The sequence below is a fragment of the Varanus komodoensis genome, unplaced genomic scaffold (assembly GCF_004798865.1).
Source record: "Varanus komodoensis strain SLA01 unplaced genomic scaffold, ASM479886v1 scaffold3, whole genome shotgun sequence".
NCBI classification, from domain to species: Eukaryota; Metazoa; Chordata; class Lepidosauria; order Squamata; family Varanidae; genus Varanus; species Varanus komodoensis.
This window is the reverse complement of record NW_025335761.1, coordinates 35,581,180-35,597,991: the sequence shown is the minus strand read 5'-3', so window position 1 is coordinate 35,597,991 and position 16,812 is coordinate 35,581,180.

The following is a 16,812-nucleotide window of genomic DNA, read 5'->3' as shown; positions in this document are numbered from 1 at the left end:
ATAAACAAACTTCTGCAAAACCAGACCAAATATCCATAAATGTATCCATTAGAGAGTGGTGTATAAAGTTGAAAGCATTGTAAGGTCTTCAATCCAATAAGGTCTTCAATCCAATAAGCATTGTAAGGTCTTCAATATTACAGGAGATGAACACTTATCATTCCAATTATGTAATATAACCCTTTCAGCTTTCAGAAGGTCACAAAGAATCTAATTGCTCTGACTATGTGTTAACTTCCAAGAAGCAGGTAAATAATTTAAACGAACATGAGCCTCAGTAAATATTAAAGGGCATTCTAATACAAAATCTCTCTGTATAACGATCTCTTCCTAAAAGGGGGCAACAACTGAGCATTGCCAAAACATATACTTAAAAGAAGCATTAGTTGTGTTACACTTCCAAGTTAACTAATTTAGGCATAGCTTTATTATAAAGGAAGCCCACATTTCACATCAACAATTTGAGACGTAGTATTTAGCTTGAACGTATTTACTTTGCCCCTCGAGTTCAGATTTAAAGATATACTGTACATCTATCTAAATCCCAAGAGATCAGCTGTCATACAGTATGACATCTAGTACATCTAATTAGCATCAGTTCAGATTTTGTTTAATTAGTTGAATAGCTAGATAAATTACCAAACATATTAATCTACTGCATCAAAGTCAGAACAGACAACTAGAGTTCCAAGATAAACAACAGAACACCATCAATTTAAAGAATATTTTAAAATTCTAAGTTATCATGAACAAAGCCATTAATACTACTACTCTGTTTAACAGTACAAGCCAGATAAATCTAGCATCAAAGGAGAAACTAAAAATCCCAATCTGCTACCTCCCCTAAATGAAAAGAAAGCAACCCCCGCAACAAACTGTTATAATTCTAGCTCTTCCAAGTGAGTATAAAATTCTAACCCATTTCAGAAATTCTGAGAAAACCAAATTTGTTCATCATAGTGAAAAGAAAGTTCCCCTCAATTGTACTGAAGGCCTTTCAGCATCCAAGGAAACAATGACAGACCCAGTCCATTCTATCAGTGTTTTAAGGTACAATCCTGTGCATTGTTAGGCAAGAAAAAGGTCTATAACTCCCAGCATGCCCCAGCCAGGTAATGACAGAATCTTACAGGTATTTTGACAGAAAAAAGTCTTAGAAGTCTCTACATGCTGGGAGATGTAGAACTCTTTCCATGCAAACATCCATAGATAGCACCCTTACTAGTCCTCCAGTGAGCTTCAAAGCTGAGTGGGATGTTGAATCTGGGCCTTCCCTATCTAGTTGATACACTAGACCAGCAGTTCCCAAACTGTGTTCTGTGGAACCCTAGGGTTCTCCTAAAAATCTCACAAATCAAATTTAAAATGGATTTTAAAATGAAACCACACGAGGCCAACTATTCGATTGTCAGTTGGCATCCAAGCAGCAAAGAAGGATATGCATCATGTCATTTGGTCCCTAGGACTCTATTGAATAATGTTGGGAATAATCGAAATAATTCATTTGGGATATTACCATATAATCGCTTTATTCATTTGTTATATTTAAAATGTTTTCTCTTTATTTCCAAACCTACTATGTTATGCAGAGCACTCAGGCAATAGGAGCAGATGAAATAAGGAAGAACATTGTGGGTTCACAAGGCTTAGGAAAAATCAGGTATAGAGTTAGGGTTCCACAGGGGAAAAAAGTCTTCAAAAAGCTTCCATGAGCAAAGAAAGTTTGGGAACTGCTGCACTAGACTACCTACCCTGCTCCACATTGGCTATCCATATGTAGGATAAGAGAGTAGAATATTTTACTTCCTTTTGCTTTCAGTTGCAGCAGTAATTTTGCTTTCATTCATCAGTCTTGAGGAGCATGGAAGAACAAGAATGTTGATGTCAGCAGCATGTGTACTGGCTGGGCCAAAAATAGCATAGTCAGATGCAAATGCATAAGTTAGTTAAAATTAGAAATAAGCCCTGGAATTATCAGTGTTCAACTATGGCACAAGTGAAGTGACATGAAGAGAATATTTTATCCTGAACACCTAATTCCCTGACATCTGTAATTTTGGACAAGGCTTGCAGTTGAGATGGTTGAAGCTCCAAGGAAGACTTGATTCGGCAGTTTGACCCATCACTTCATGCAGAACCCTGCATAGGAGCAGGGACTTGCATGCCACGTGCAGTACTTCAAAGCATAGCTTTCAAACCTCTTGGACTGGAGGATAATGGCTGCCATTCACACAGCTTCCCTGCCAACTAGTTTCTTTCCTTCTCCCATTTAAGTATAGACATTAATTTTAAAATATTATTCTACAAACAGAATTATGCTTAAGCATCAAGGCTGTGCAGAGATTTGAACCTGGAGAGTTCCAAAACCAAACCCAGTTGTTGTCCCCCCACTTCTCCCCACTGGCCCTGACCCAGAAGCAGGGTCAGAGCCAGTGGGTTCAGGGCCAGTGGGTTCAGGCCCTGACCTGAACAGGACATATAGCTGTTTGTCTCTGCATCATGGAAGACAAAGCTACACAAAGTTCAAGGGGAGGAAGGCCATTAAAGTTCAACCATTGTCAAATAAGATTTGTACAATGCTGGTGCGTGAGTTTTATAGGGAGCAGCAAAAGGTCATGTTCATCTTAAACCTGCTCTGTGGGAATAAATTCGTTGGTGGGCTTTTCAACAATGGGCTCAAATTTGTGAAATGTACTGCCACTTAAAGGGCAACTTTGCACAACATGGCAAGCAGTGGTGGTTTTTTTTCAACTTTAGTTTGGTCTGGCATATCCTCCAAAACCCATTGAGGTAATTTTGTATAGTACATTTGGTTCTGAAGAACCACCAACAAAAACAATGGTCTGTTCCATGGTTTCTTGCATGATTGCTTGTTGTGTCATCCAAACTGGAAAACATTGTAGCACCAAGACCAGAACCATAGAGCTGCTTAGAAAGAGCACCCATGGCTGCTCTTGCCAAGTGGCAAACCAGAGAGTTTAGTACAACTGTCAGAAGCATCCCTGCCCCTCCCACCTCCTGCCCTAAAGATCTTCTTTAGGACAGGAGCAGACAAACAGCTGGTCAGTGCTGGAAAAAAAGCAGTGCCGCTCTACTGATTCCCCACCACCATTTCTGCACAGTTGGGAGCAGCAAGAATCCACTGGCCAGCAGTGCCCAGCTGAGGGTCGCGCACCATTCCCCAGTGCCGCTGCCCTTCTCATGGGCGCAGCAGGACGAGAAACAGCTGGGCAGCAAGAGCAGCACTGCCCGGCTAAGGGATGCATGCTAGAGCACATCCCGCCATGCCCCTGCCCTTCTTGCCTGCTGCCCACAGGAGACCGGGGCATGGAGAGATGCACTGCAGTGCACAGCCCCCAGCTGGGCATTTCCACCCAGACTGCTGCCCAACTGTTTCTCATCCTGCTACTCACATCAGGAGGGGCTTTTCCTAGACACTCATGGGAAGGCACAGCTCTTTTCCACAGCACTGCCCAGCTGATTTCCTTGTCTTTTGCCTGAGAATAGACAGGTAATGTCCTCCTGCTGGAGCAGGCCACTCTGAAGCAGGAAGGGAGGGTGTCTGAGCAGCCCCTTGTTCTCCCTGCTGCACTTCAGTGAATAAGCCCTGACTGTGTAGCACAGGCAGTTTGACAGCTGCAGTGAGTTCATCCCACGATTGCAGCTATCACAGCAAGGAGCCTCATTCCTCCTCCCTGTGCCTACTGGGATACCGCTTGGAAGACTGAGCAGGAGGAAAGTTACCGTGATGAGACTGATCATCTTCCAGGCACGTTCACACAAATACTGTGCACCATGGAAACTGCACAATATTGCTTGCTGTGATATGTGAACCTAGCCAAAGAGTACACTGGACCTTCATTCAACAGGCTTTTATAGAAATCTAAAAGACACATTTATTTTGCTAGTGAAAATTGCAAGCTCATCTGATGTTACACTACATAACCTGTTCAATACTTTGTGCTTGATTCAGCATAACAACTTTTTCATGGTGTGCCAAAAAGAAAAATGCCTTCAATGTGGAAGTTGTGGCAGTACTAGCAGCAACAAAGGGATGGTATGCAGTGGCACTAGGCTGGCCTGGAGAGGAAACATGCAATTTACTGCTTGTCCCACTCTCCAGCTTGAGCTGGGAGGTTCAATGTACTTCACAAGAGAGCAGACCTGGAACAGCATTAGATATGGGCACCTTGAGGGTCATGGCTGCCAATAGAGTTGATGTTGCTCCCACTTTCAATGACAATGCCAAAAAAAAAAGCCTTTGTGGAAAAAAAGGAAAAAGCTGCGCAGAAGCCTCTGCAAATGTTCTGCTTTTAAGAAATTGTTGGAGAAGTTGTCCTTCTGGTGAAAAGTGGTGAAACTGCCCACCCCCATTTGTTATTTCCTGAATTTTCTTTATTACTTGATCAAATTTATTTTAGGGATGTCTCAGTGTTACATTAGGGATAATTTCAGAGTGCTTACATTTAAATAATATATATTAATTAGCATCTTCTTTTTTCGCAGGAGAAGAAGCACAGCAATTCCACACTGACAAGTCAGATTTCTTATATAAGGAAGCTATATGATTCCTCACTGAGCATATTCATATATTGGCAAAATGCTGTCAGGATCTGCTGCACTCACCAGATAAGCAAAAAGAATAGTTGGAACGCGGTTTAAGTTCAAACCTTAACATTAGTCAGATCATTGAGATTCAATAAAAACTAATATTGCACATATTATGAACCCACATTTCATTCATATACTCTGGCAGCTTATTGTAACCACAGATGACACCCGGGTCACATGGGAATTACTGGAGGTTTTTTGTTTGGTGGGGGGGAAGGTCGCACAAGACACCTGTTGAAAGAAATGAAAGAGAATCAAACAACCAAAAAGTTCCTTACTGAAAGTATGCCCTAATTCAGCACTGCAGTATTTTAAATGGTCACACAAACTTTCCAAGTAAAACTGTTAAGGTGCCTCTAAGATGAAGTGAGGGTGAGTAAGAGAAGAAAATGTCTGGGTTCAGTTCACTGAGACTTTAGCCCTTAAGACAGAGATGGTTTGCCTGCCATTTGCCTCAACAACTTCTCCAGGTCTCACCACCTCTATGAGCAGGGGAAAGCTCTTATCTCTGATCAACAGCAGGTCAGAGATAAGAACTTTTCCTTCCTAAGCAAAAAAGGCTCACTTTCCCAGCACTCAGTAGGGCCTTGTTCTGCTTACTGCAGCGTAGGCCAAAACTGGGAAAGGTTCAACTGTTGGCCATGCTCACTTGGCTTTTGGCTGCACCCACTTTGCCTGTAACTGTTCCCACAGATGGAATGTGACCCAGGTTGGAATTCAGCCTTTGAACTAAAAAAAGATTCCCCATGCCCATGCCCAATTGTACTGAGGCCTTTATGTGATTGGCATTGAGTAAGCTCCTTGCCAATGCCCATCAATGCAACATTAAACTAGATTCAAAAATGGTGTAGGTATGAGTGGATGGTAACTGTGCCTTTCATCACAAATATTATCTGGTAGGTGCCCAGCAGACTCTCACACAGCCACATTACATGCCAATAAAATCTCAATGCATATATTTCCTAGATAAAGCATCCATTTTCAATGTATAATATATTGCACTTTCAGAACTTTACAAAACTACGCAATTTCTATAAATAACCATAACCCTGAGTGAAATTGTAAGGATTAGGCAATAATACAGAAATGAATGTAATTGCACATTTTCACTTACACGAATGTACTCAAAGGCACATTGCTTGCTAAATGTTACATAAATGCAGCTATTACAGTAGCTATCAAGAATTGATTATAGTGCCAGTTCCTTCCACACTAGAGCCCTTCAGTGCTGTTGAGGAATGGCTTTCCACAATTAGCTGGAAGCTGAATTAAAATGAGATTTCCATGCAGTACTTCATAGCACAGTATTATTCAGTAGTGCACTTCCCCATGGACAAGATCATTCTATGATGTTTATTTACAAGTCCCATTTCTAAAGTTAATTAAAAGTCTCCTATTCACAGGCTTTGGGCATTTTCTTGCTTCCATTTCAGCATGGCTCGGGAATATTTATTTAAATGTGGGGTAAGAATGTTTTAAGAAAGGATTAAATAAGCAAAAGATAAATAATCATGGCATAACCTATTCCTGCAGGAAATCTACTTAGCTGTTTCCTTTTCTCTTCTCCTCTTTCTTCCTCCTATTTCAAAACAGGCTTTGGGGCACTACTAGTGGCTACTGATAGGTAGGACATGTAACACTAAAAAGTAGCATGAGATTATTAGAAAGCTCCTTTAACAGATGATATCCATTCTCTCATGCTTCTCATACACTAGTCATTTAATTTTTGTTCTTATCTGGAAAAACAAAATTGATCTCAGGATTTACCTCACAGGTGTTCCTCTTTGTTCCATTTTTGCCTTTCAGTGTATTCCTCTTATCATTTAGTGTGAAATAGAAGCACTCTTATGAATCACTGAAGGCTATTCCCCTTTTCAATTTGGTGTACACTCCTATAGCAAGATGGAGTTGTGCAATGTATTGTTGTCTGTCATGTGTCCTGCCACTTCTGCTTAAAGAAACTCAACACTGAATTGTTACATTTTTAAGCTGCTGTGAAGCTGTTCATCAATTAAATATGTGTGTGCATATACAGTTTGTTTGCATGCAAATACTTCTTCCGACTAGTTTAAAACTTATATTATCATCATCTATTGGATGGTGGTTATACAAGCTACCTTGGAGGAAAAAATATATAAATATGCAGTGAGCATGCAAAGAGCCATGGCACTGTTCCAACTGAGAAATAGGCAGCTGAGTATGTTTAATTACATGTATCCATGTGACTAATGACTTTTCCACCTCTATGGAGAACAGAAGAGTTTTACACTATTCTATCTGCAAAGTGCTCCAGTAGAAGCCATTAATCAAGGGTAAAATATGTAGTACAAATCCACGTGTTCATAAATGTGTACCATTTAATTTTTAAAACAAGTCATTGGTTTGGTACTCCAAGCTAGTCATTATCACGTTTCTCAGGATGTGCAAGATTGTCTTAAGGGCATGACATCAAAGCAACTAGTAATTAAGCTACGCTTATAACAAGATTGAGGATGCATGAAGCTACATTAATATGAAATAGTAGCTATCACATAACACAACAAGCATTCCAGGAACAATAAATTCAGAGGAAAATAGCACTGGTAGTTAGTCTGTAATCTGGAACTATGTGAAGAGCAGTTTAGAAAAGAGGCATTTACTATACCTTTGACCCAGCTGACTGTGAAAAACTACATGGCAGCCTTCCTACATGGGGATTTTTAACTGCAGTAATATTATTCTGCCACTCCCCATTCATTTCCCTCAAAATATGCAGATATTGTTCATATATAGTAACAGGAAAGCTGGGCGACTTGCGGCCCTCCAGATGCTTTGGCTACAACAATACATATCGTCTCTCACTCCTGGCAATGCTGGCTGGGGTTGATGGGCACAGTAGGAAAACATCTGGAGAACCTCAAGTTGCCCAGCCGTGCTCTACTGCACTTTCATCCCACTCTTTCCTTCCTTCTGTTGCCTTACTCCCTCATTTTGTAGGATCCAACACCCAGCAGGTTACATTTCTTTTAACTGAACCATCACAACACACACATGCCTCATCATGTGACAAGGTTCTTTGTCGTTCCCAGGGTGTCCTCCCTCTTATTTTGTACCTATAATCACTGTCAGCATCCATTCTAAAAATAGAAGTGTGAACCTTACAGGACACAGCACTTTTGAGCCATGTGAACACCCTGGGAACATCTTAAGGGAGAAAATATCTTGACTACAATCCAACAGATGTGTTTCCTAGGCTAAAGCTGAGATCAATGAATAAATATGCTTAATAAATAATAATATATTATTAAAGAAATATGCTGATGGATTGTGGCCTTTCTCTTGAAAATTAATTCCCTGGTATTTTGGCATGCATATATTTTAATTGTTATTGTTTTAATTTATTGTGTATTTTATTATGTTGTGAGCCGCCCCGAGGCTATGGCAAGGGGCAGCATAGAAATGTTTTAATAAATAAATAAATAAAATATATTGACAGAGCACATACTACATAAAAACAACACTAATTTGTGGTTGCAAACATCTTACATTTCCATTCAAAGTTAGGATTGAGAATGGTTTTTTTTCAACATTCATAAACTGTTGCAAGCCATTTTTAATTACATATATAATAGTGATGAAACATGCAGTCTTTAGGTGAAATTCATGGAAGTCTTCACAGAGCATGAAAAATGTACTGCTCCATTTGTAATAACCAATAAGTAGGAGGAAGGCGAGATAGACATAATTATTCCAAATGCTGTGTGATAAAATACTTAGAAATACAGACTGATCCTGAGCACATTTACTGAAACTAAAATAGTCTTATGTTGAGGCCTAACCTACCTCACAGATTAAATGGGGAAAATCCATGTATGTAGTTCAGAGCCAGGGATTTGGAAGAAATCTAAAATCAAGTGAGAATAGATTTCTTGGACTCTGCCTCATGGTTTTCACAGTGGATAAACTTTTCCAGGTCATGAGGAATCCATGGGGCTTGTAGACTGATGTTTTAATGTTGCATATTTCTGCGCAAACTTAGCCACAGAAAAACACTAAAATAAAAAGAGAGAGCAAAATGCACGACTTCCCAGTGGCATGAAAATATGCATTAGAAAGGAGTTGTGCATTTTTGGCCAATTTGCAGAATTTCAGGAGCATGAACACTTGCAAATCCAGATTTGTGCAGATACATGTGAACTCATTTGTGCAATTGCCAAGTCCACAAATCAGCAGATGGCACAAAGAAGGTCTGAAAATCTGAAAATCACCAGCAAAGCGGCTTTCTCGCTATTGCACATCTGTGCTTTTAGCTCCCTGGAGGAAAAGTGGATAATGGGATTTATGGCCATGTTATATATTTCCTAGCAACATGAGAAATGCTAATAAGTCCTATTCCTTCAAGATGACAGGGGCTTTAAAGGACAAAAAGTCTTATGCCCAGGGACATTTATACACTAGGTAAACATTGCCTTATACAAAATAATAAATAGATGCATATTCAAAAAAGATATACCTCTTTCACCACACACCTAGATGGCTATCAGGGTGTTATATATTATGCAGTTATGTAAGTGATATGAAAATTGACAGAAGTTATATTTGACAGCACTTATTAGAAGTGCTATCAGCATGACATTAATAAGGAGTTCACACCTATGTAGGAAGTAGATACATAACTGAGCTAGACAGGCAGAAATATCTGTGTGGGTGTAGAGGAACTACAATCCATAAGCATAAGTAAGGGGCATTATATGTGTGCGCATTCATGTCTGTAATTTTTATGTTTAAATTCTACCAGTTCAAATTTTAAAGCTCCACTTTCATCATTGGGCTGTCAGATCCTTAAGTCTATGTGGGCTGCTTGGTTATGCTGAATACCGCCTAGGAATTCTGTTTGAAATGGTATGGCACCTTCCTGCCTCCCTCCCTCCCTAAATCTCATTTCTTTTTTATAAACTTTTTTACACAAAGTGTTTTATAGTCCTCATTCCTTACACACACTTGTTTACAGTTTCTTTAGGTGATCCTGTGATACTCCAGTTTTGCTTTTACTTGTAAACTTCACTTTCCACTTTTAGATTAGGGAAAATTTAGTATTATTTCTGATAGCAAAAAAGTGTAATTTTTTCTAGTATCCTTGCAAGTGCATTCTGCTATATTATAGTGCCACCTGGAGGTTATATAATCAAAACAAAACAAGAAAGGAAGCACTCCTGAACATTCTTGTGTAGCATACCAAAAACATTATTAAACCCCTACAAATTCATAGTCAAACAACATTCCAGCAGAACAATCACCACATCTTTTTTCAGAAGCACTAACACCAAAGCCTTGGTAAAATAAAAACCATTTTAAGAATGCTCCAAAAGGACATCAGCATAGAGGATGACTAGATCTCAGCTGAGAGGGAATTACATAAGCTAGAGGTAACCATTACTCTCCCATCCTGATAGCAGTCACAGTCCACGATCTTTTCCTTTCTTTGTCCTCAGGCTACTTGCCCTCAATGAAATCTAATGCAAATTACACCGTGCCTTATTGCAGGTAAGCCAAAGCAAATGTAACTGAAATAACAACTTATTCTTCCCGGCTTATTTCTTATGGAGTTTGCATAATCAAAATATTTCTTTAAAATGCAGTGCATACCAGGCACAATTTGAGTGATTGCTGCCTGGATGCAGCTTGACATGTTGTCTGAACCTGGACAGCATGGATTGCTGGAGGGGGATACAATCTGCCAGTAACTGATTAGCTTTGTGGGGCTTATTCGATTGTGACTGGCATATATGGCAATATAAATAAGCCACTGTAGCTTTGTTTGACCTGGTCCACTGTCTCTATTCCCACAACAACCTCTGTTAAATCTCTTTGTCTAATTTAAAGTGTAAGCCTTTTGGGGTACAGACCTGCCATACCTGTCGTTGGAAAGCACCATATATGCATGAACTGCAATCTCTCTACATAAAGAATTTTTAAAAAAACCATATATACTATCATAGAAAAGAAAGGCTACAAGCCTATTTGGCCCACTTCAGCATACATGTTTTAAACTGTACACCAAGTCAATGTAACAAATTTTCAATAAATTTGATTAACTGAAGTGCCAGTTTCAAGAAATGTGTTAATTATCATTCACATCTATACCAGAGAGATTAAAGCTGTGGATATAATCACAAATATTTTGAAAATATAATTTCTAGATACAAGCAAATGCAGTCATGAGATTATTAGATGGATTCATGTGACAAGTTCTCAGTTCTTTCCTTATGAAAATAAAATAATTTATCATTCTATCATCAAGCACCTAAATTTCTTGATATTTCTTAAATTTAACAGTACTGTTTTACATAGAAACATAGCAAGTCAGAAGTTCTGAGTCATCTAGTCTGGATCCCTGGCTCCAGCCAGCTCTGCTCATATAATAAGCAACATGTGGTTGTCCAGTCTTTCCTTGAACACCCTCATTGATGGGGCCTCCACCACCTGCGAAGTGGGAATACTTACGGGTGTTTCAATTTATGTATTGATAACATAATCTCCTCAAAATGGATGAGGAAGGGAAAGCCTGTGTCAGAAAACTGGCCATACAATCCAGTACCACCAACATTTGCAGCAAGCAAGCTGCTGGATAGCTCCCCATAGGAGCTAAGCAAAACTTCCTCTCATTGGCTTTATGGACATGGCCTGCACTCTGTAGAAGCAGAACATGGACCACATTTGGAGCCGTAAGACAGATGGTCTTGGTTATGCAATGCCAGAAACAGTTCCTGCTTGAAATAAAGTGCCCTGCTCCAGTGGTGCATGCATACATAAGGAAACATGGTTATATAACCATGCTGCACCTAGCACAGTGGCAACTGGCAAAAGTTCTGCTTGTTTACAGTAATCAGTTGACAACTTGTGTTCCACCCTGGCAAGATTTTCAAGCCTCTAATTATAATTAGAAGTTATCATCATTTGACTTTATTCCTTTAGGACTCCCACTTCAGGTGTTAAATGAACATAGCAAAATGGTGTGTTAGTGCCAGTCATTGCTAGTGTGAGCAGACACAGTACTTCTTTTATAGGTATCTGAGTTCTGCATATAAAAGTCACCCTAGACTTCTTGCATTTTTGGCCCCTTTCTTAGGTCTGTTTGGATCTGCTAACTGTGGATATATAACTAAAATAAATACCGCTAAAATACATACAGACATACAGAAGTACTATTAGGGAGTGGCCCTAGCTAATCGGTGTTCAACCTGTTGTGGAAAGGACTGTTCTCTTATAGAGCAGGGTCCATAGTTACCAGTGCTCCTGCATCGCCACAGGAGGAAGCAGTGGCATGGATGGCAGTTTTTATTACCTACCTGGATGTAACAGGTAGGACCCTATAGAGACAACAATAGCATAACACTGAGGCTGTCTTCAAAAACAGTTCAGAATCTTCAGGCTGGCCAACTAAGGCAGCCTGATTGTTAATGAATATTGGTTCACATGCCACATTTCCATATCCAGCCAGTCCCTTTTTCTGTCCGAATATGCATAGAATTGCATCCTGTAATTTCTATTTCCAGGCACAGGATATGAATAACTGCATTTAGGGCGCAGTTCACTTTGTGTTTAAACAGAATGAAGTCCTCCAATTCCCAGCACAGCTAGATGGGGCACGGTGGAAGTTGTAAGACTTTTTTCCGTCTAAATACGCACAAGATTCCGCCTGCAGTGTTATGTGTAGAGGTTGGGGTGGAAACCAAAGCAGATTTCAGCGGCAAAGGCCGGTGTTTCCAAACAGCGCACCTGCACAGGATTTCAGAGAGCAGGTCCATAACTCGACAGCGGCGAGTGGAACGTTGTTTCCGTGCGTTTCGTCTGCTCTAAAACGATGTCGAACAAGCCTTCCCTCCTTCCCCCGCCTGTAAGAATAAAGTAGCTCTGCGTACGGCCTTGGAATCTGCCCTCGCCAATATCTGTAAGCACCAGCCTATTCACACCACTTGGAGCTGCCACCGCCGCCCTCGGAGTTAGCAGGTTCACTACGTTCCTTTCTGGAATCTTCCCCAGGCGAGAAGAGGCGACGGGCGCTCGCCTCACCGCACGATACCGGGGGAGGGCAAGTGAGAAATCTAGGCAAAGGAACGTGCCTCCATGTCCATATATGGTCACGGCCGGAAGCGCGTCCGTCACGCCGTCGGGTCGCAGCGTCGCTGCGGGCTGCCCGACGTCATGGCGCTGTGACGTGCCCTGCGAAGTGCCCTAGAAACCAAACAGTAAACAAGCGCAGGCGCGCTAGAAAGAAGGTCGGAACTGGAGAACCGCAGTTCAATGATGTTGGAAGGGGGCGGAGGCGTTGTGTGCGGAGCGGGGTCATACAGAGGCTCTGTCATTGTTCTTTTTTTAAAACACGGCTTGGAATTCCTTTAGGGTTTTGCTTTTCTTTTCTTGGAACGCGAGGGGAATTCAGGGATTGCTTCCCCAGAGCCGTTTCCCTCCGGATCAAAGGAGCCAGAAAATTTCCATCCAGTTTCCCGATTTAGACCCATTCTCTGTTTTGCTTTCCAACTTGTAGTGGGAAAAGCAGATCTGAGAAATATTGACGGGGCAGAGCAGCCTGGAAAAATATAGACTACAGTATCCTACTAGCAAAGAACGGAGGAGACTTCCTCTTCGAATTCCAGAACTAAGCGAATGTGAAAGGGTATGAGAAATCCTCCAAGATAAATTCAGCTAAAGCCCTTGGTTTGTGCATTCTTCTTTCTCTCAAACTACGGACAAACAGACTATTTTCATTCCGGAGGGCAGATAAAGTGGAGGTATCGATTCTTACAAGGCTGATTAGAAACAGTCTTGAGCAATGTCTTTTATCTTTCCGTAAAGGGCTGTCTCAGAAGCCTGTGTTTAATACCCTAGGGGACAATTCCACACTGAAGACCTACCGTCTGAGCAGCTATGGCATGCTGCTATCTCAACACACAGTTCCATTTCATTAAAAATACTCCATTCCGTTTTACAACCTAACATAGCCATATCAATAAATACGTCTTCAGTGAAAAGTACTGATGCTAACTTTGTCAAATGAACTAAAAGAATTCTTCAATTATAGCTATATCCCAAAATACAAGAAATACTAATGTTTTAAATATTTCATTTAATAATACTATTTATATTTAATAATATAACAATATATAATTCAATACTTGTGTGTATTATGTTAAAAATGTAATCTTTTATCATATATGTTCCATCTAACCATACCCATCTTTTGGGATGTAGCAACTAGGTTTGCTTTTACTGTTCCTCTTATTTTTGCACAGATCTAGAATTTTTAAAGAATGGTTTTTATATGTATTATGCTGTATCATTGTTTGGAAAGCCTTGAGAACACTTTGTGTTCAAAAACACCTTCAAAGTGTGGAAGATAAAACAATTATGACAAATGCTACCTTTTAAAAGGAAAAGACAATTACAGATTCCCTCTTTTTCATTCCTTGATCTAAATCAGAGATGGGAAGCCTTATGGAGTCACCTACATCCCCCTCCCATTTTTAATAGCAAGTTGTACATCAAATTAAGAAACAGACTGCCTCCAATCACATGTTCAGCCCATGACAAAAATTATCCTCCTGTTTTCCCTAAACTTCTTCCATCTCAGCAATGAAGATGAAATAAAAAGATATTCTCAAACAAGTGGGAATCAAAATCATTGCTGATCTAGTGAAAATTACCTGGAGATTGACCAGTACTGCACATTCCTGAGCTAGATTATATTTAGGTTTCAGGGGAAATTTAATAGGTTGAAGTGGAGCAGACAAAGTCTGAGAAAGATGAATGCATTCTACTACTAATTTTATTTGTTTGGCACCAAGAAATAGTTCTTTTATCCCACCGATAGACAAAAATCCACTATCCCATTCTAGACATTTTGGGAATGCTCTGAGATATTTAAGCTATGTTTTGCCATTAAGAAGATCAGACTGAGCTATAATTTTTTTCTATGTCATCTTCCTCAACTCTTCGAAATCTTCCAAACTTCCATAGCATTGGCTACGCTGGCTAGGACATGAGAATTGTAGTCCAAAACTTCTGGAGAGCACCAAACTGTCTATTCCTACTCTATTCGGTATTTATCTGTGTGTGTCTGATTGTCTTTTTGTTGCCCACCCAAGGTACAATTTGAAGCATATCACTCTGATATCTACTCTGAAAGGTCACCCAAACCTCCAAAGCAGACTGCAGGGGAGAACACAAAGAGCTGAAGGATAATTGAGAATCTGTGCTGTTAATGGTGTTTATTAAACTGCAATCATTTGCAGCTGTATTTAGAAATCTATATTATATCCTAAGATGTTGATTGTCCTGTTATGCCTCACTTCACTATTGTGCCATTGGTTTAATGCTCCAAAATGTTTGAAAAGGGGGAAATCCACACCCTGCCAAAAACCCAGGTGCAACAGGATCCTTGATGGTAGGCAATCTTGCCTCGCCATTCCAACCATGTTTAGCAGGAGTGCCTTTCCCTTCTCTGTTAACATCACTGCATGAATGGCCTCTTTAGCTTTAATATGGAGGGGAGAAAGAAAGGTGCCAGAGGGAGGGAGGGAAGGAAGGAAGGAAAAGACATACAGACAGACAGATGAACCAGATAGAAAGGAAGAGGAGTGAAAGAAAGGAACCATGTGAGAGGCCAAAGAAAGAAAAGAGAGAGAGGGAGGGAAGAAAGGATGAAGTAAGTAAGAGCTAATGGGTACGGAGATAGTACGAAGAGATGATCCAAAAAGAAAGAAAAGAAAAAAGCACTAGAGAGAGAAGCCAAACTGGATAGCTCAGATTTCATATTCATACACACACAGGTAAGGTGTGTTCCCGACAGTTATGTGATTGGCCTTTCTCTTTTCCTGACAGTAACTAATAAGTGGCCAGGGCGACTTATTTTATATTGTTAATTTGTTTTATATTTCGAATGTATTATATTTTAATTTATGTTGTGAGCCTCCCCTAGGCTTCGGCGAATGGGGCAGCATAGAAATGTTTTAAGTAAGTAAGTAAGTAAGTAAGTAAATAAATACTTTATGCTGGTGTCCTGAGTACTTTTTCAAAATGCCAAATGAGTTCACAGGCTCCAAAAGGTTAGAGACTTCTGATCTAATATTTGTGCATCTAGCCCAATATTCTCTGAGTGGCAGCAGCTCTGTGGGGAGAGCCACTTTTGCATCACTTGCTATCTGATCCTTTAAACCAGAGATTCCAGGGAAGTAGGCAGAGTTCAGTGGTGAAGCACACACTTTGCATGAGCCATGCATGCAAAGCATGCACTACATTACTGAGCTATCCTTCTTCCCCAAGAATGATCAAATCAATTTTTTTCATTGGTATGTGGCCTTAATTTTTTAGGATTAGGTTTACCAGACTGATTTTATATATATATATATATATATATATATATATATATATATATAGGTAAACCCAACTTTCTACTGCTTGAATGCTTGACATCAGTTGTAAACTCTGAACTCTTTTTAATATGGCACAAATCATGCCTCATCTGTGTACAATGTGAATTTCAGTAATGTACTGATGAAAGAGCCCAGCAATAGGTTAGCCCTGCACCTAACCTAGTATGCAAGTGTTTTGGAATTATTAATCCATGCTCACACACACGTATGTACCCCAAGACACTAAGATACATTTATTGGCCTAAGAACAAATATATAAAACCTCCAGCAGAGCAGTAATTAATTTTCAGTTCATCATAGTGGTACTCATCCCTGAGAAACTGCCAGTAAGTGGAAAAGTGCAAACAATTGTTAGACTAGCCACCTTCCTCTTAGTTCCTTCCTAAAATGCCCATCATAAGAATTATACACATCTGGAGGGTACCAGCTTGGGAAAAAACTATGTTAAATTGTGTCTAAACAGTTTAAACTGGGTTTTATACTTTAGTACCAGCTAACATATCATATTAGGCTGTTTTAGTAGATCCACTGATCATATTAGGCCATTTAAACTAGATCTTACTAGCACAAGAAGCATCTCACTCCCATCTGAGTCTTACGGTGAATGAATTTACTTATCTCACATTCAAAATATCTTGTACCTGAAAGCAATGTTTGTCACAATCTTCAAAAATGTGACTAAATGCCAAGGCATAAGGGAAGGCATACAAAAGTTTAAATAAACAAAGAAGGAAAGAGTATACAAGTGGATCCTGCAACAAAACATAGAAATCTGGCCACTGTGTTCATG